The following is a 3,122-nucleotide window of genomic DNA, read 5'->3' on the forward strand; positions in this document are numbered from 1 at the left end:
CTTATTAAATGTTCTCGAAAATCAGGCTAACGGCACAGGTTTGGGAGTGTTATCAATGTTGGAAAGGCTTCAGTCGCTGATGATTCCCCTGCCGTCATTTACATTTAAAAGCACCCCGAGACAGAGCTATTTGTGGATAGGAAGGAGTTTCCAGCGTGCTAATCCCACCACTTTCCCTGTGACAGCCTCTTCGCCTTATGCCTTCACTGCATCGATCCGACACCCTCTCCACCACGGCTGCAAGCTCCAAGTTTACAGAGGGTAAGAACAACTACAAGTAACTGTTGGCTTGTGTCACACGAGGCTGTCATGGTAATAAACACATGGCTTCTCCTCCAGGAATTCCTAATCCTCCCTGTGTGGCTCTAGCCCTGTGGATAATATCATTACAGGACTAAACAAATAAACAGTCTACCCGAATCAAGCAGGAGGCACTGGGGACCACAATTCCTCTCTGCAAAGATGATACAAGCAAATTTACACTCACGGCTTGGAGTAGATCCAGTGGCTATGAATAGCTGCTCAGTTCTACAGCACTGTCTCTGGGCTGGGAAATGGTGCTGACCCTACTGCTCTGTATTTGCTGCAATCAATGTGAGCTATTCAGGGCTGTGTTTTCCTTACTATCCTCTGCTGGGAACATCAAGGATCACTAACACATTTATGAACCCGGGCTCAGGGAAGACGCTTTTACTGCAAAATCGGAGTATTAAACTCAGTGACATGAAGGAGAGGTTAACGCCTTTCTGCCAGCCAGGAGTTGGGCTTTCTCATGCAATTTCCTGTTGTTCTGGCTGCTGCCTTGTATTTGACAAACTCACTCACGTGCTGGGATGCACAGCCACACTTTTCCTTGTCCTATAAAAAATAATAAAAAAATAAAGGCTAATCCAGCTACAATCAAGGTCTAACACACACAACCAAGACATTTTAATAGCACTCTATAAATTCTGGTTTTGAGTTGCTATAAATAACTTGAATGGCATATTGTGCACATTAGTGCTTATACATCTTCCCTTCCCCCCCTGGCCCCAACATACATATATCAAACTTATCTGTATGAATCTGGCTCCATGCCATAAAAATCCCAAATCCCTAGACATTTACCACCCTTGCCCCCCACAGTTGTCAATTAATACATCATATTTCAATGCAGGTTTTTTTCTATGCTCTTTTAAAAAGATCTAGTTATCTAAAGCTGTACGCTTCTAAGGAGAGATGTTTTATTCCTTCTCAGAGAAAGAGAGGAATAAATTGTTGTGTTCTCATCTGTAGTCTCTTAGCAAGGATTCTTCTGAAATCTGTTTTCTACTGGTGCAAATTCTGGGGATGCTTAGCTCAAATTAAATATTTCCTTTTCCCCCTCTAAAACCAGCAACAAAAACATCACACCTGAAGACTGCCTTAAAGGTCCCATGGAGTTGTGCTCTTTCGGAATTTTTAACAACATTATATTAGATTGTGCTGCAAAATTCTTCTGTTCTAAAACTTTTTATCCTCTATGGCCACAGCCTCCCTGGGAGGTGCTTTCAGGAGTGTTGCTGCTCAGGATGCAGACTGTGTGCTTGACTCCTTGTCAGTGTCCTCCAAGATCGGTGAATAACCATCCAGCTTGGGTGACTGCTAACTACCTGAGAATACCTTGCATCACAAACTGGAAAGGAAAGGAGCTCCTAAAGCTTCTCTGCTGTAGTTTGTTCTGTGATGTGGTTGGTGGAGCAAGAAGGAGGCATTTAGCCCAGTTACCAGCTTCTTTCCTAATGAAGTGACATTTCTCCCATCTTTCTTATGTCCCAGACAAGCTCCGGCCTGTCTTACTCCTTACTTTGATTTTGGATCTTCCTAAAGCTGCCTTGGCCACTAAGGTAGAAGATGTCCCCCTGTCAGTATTGTTATGCAGTGGTTCATGAAATGAGAATTGTTCTTGCTTTGGAGGACAGGTTCCAGGCATTTGCTGGCAGTGATAGTGACAGAGTAGGGAAGGGAGGAAAGGCAATGTCTAGCTGTCCTTTCCACTAATTTGGATTCAGAGTCAAAATCCCTTTCCTCAGCACACAACCATGTTGAACCTGGGGAAAAAATGACACCCTCATAAGCTAACTGTCAAACCCATCTTTTATTTTAGTGCAGTGACAGACAGAAACATCCTGAAACTGTGCTGGGGAGAGGGCACAATTCATTTCCTTGGGATCTGAAAATAGGACTAAAATTTTTGTTTCACTGTCCACGGACATAACTCATCTATTAAAACCAGGGGGTCAGCAGTTCAGACCACAAAGGAGGAGAGCTCAAAGAAGAAATCAGATTTATTTCCTTAATAACATGAGTTCAGAGTACAGGGATATTTTCTTAGCATGGTTCCTTGCAGCCATCAAATTGCATGGGTGGTTTTAAGATCCTCTTTGCCCCTCCCAAGCTGTGCAATATCCTAACGTTAGTCCAGACCTTCTTGTTGGGGAGCTTATTAGCATGGGAAAACTACATGCCCTCCACTGAAGAGGAGGGCATGTAGTTTTCCATCCATCAAGTGCAATGCAGGGGGACAGTAGTCGAAGGAACAAAGTTGCCAAAGACTTACTGGCCCCCACTGCCCTTTTCCATTAATAAACCCCACCACAGCATGATTGGCCCTGGCCTCCTTTCCATTGTCATAAAGCTGGAATCAAAGAACTTGTCTGCTTATATTGGCAAAACTTTTGCTCTATCCGTGACGTCAAAATGCAGGAGGTGGCTGAGGGTTCACCAGCAGCTCAGCACAGAGCGGGTTTTCTGGGTGAAAGGAGCCTTCTGTCAATGCCCCTCCTGAGACACTTAGGTTTAAGGAAATGTTTGTACTGCTCTAGAAAAAGAACTGGCGGGGTGTTTTTCTTTTGTGCTTAGGTACTCTGAAAGGAATTCCTGTGGGCACAATTATCTCACATATGGCGAGTCAGAAACAAAACAAAAAAAAAGGCCAAAGGGAAAAAGAAGAGAGAAAAGAAGAAAAAAATCAAAGGTCACTTGGATGCTTTGGCCCAGCACAGGAAAGGAGAAAATCCACCTTGGAGGATACAACCTACTTGAGGAGACCTGGAAACATATGATCAAAGCAACAGGAAACTGAGAACAAGCAGTGGTCCAGT

The 3,122-nt window shown here is 43.8% G+C and overlaps 1 long non-coding RNA gene across 1 annotated transcript; it reads right to left on the minus strand.

Moving 5' to 3' along the window:
- Positions 1 to 660: 660 nt before the first annotated feature.
- Positions 661 to 1,636, minus strand: LOC113943515. Its single transcript, XR_003526357.1, has 2 exons — positions 1,393 to 1,636; positions 661 to 858 (listed from the first exon to the last, which is right to left on the minus strand). It is a non-coding gene; the product is annotated as an uncharacterized LOC113943515 (long non-coding RNA).
- Between the last annotated feature and the right edge of the window lie 1,486 nt (positions 1,637 to 3,122).

This window comes from Corapipo altera, unplaced genomic scaffold (assembly GCF_003945725.1).
Source record: "Corapipo altera isolate COAL_440 unplaced genomic scaffold, ASM394572v1 61411, whole genome shotgun sequence".
Lineage (NCBI taxonomy): Eukaryota > Metazoa > Chordata > Aves > Passeriformes > Pipridae > Corapipo > Corapipo altera.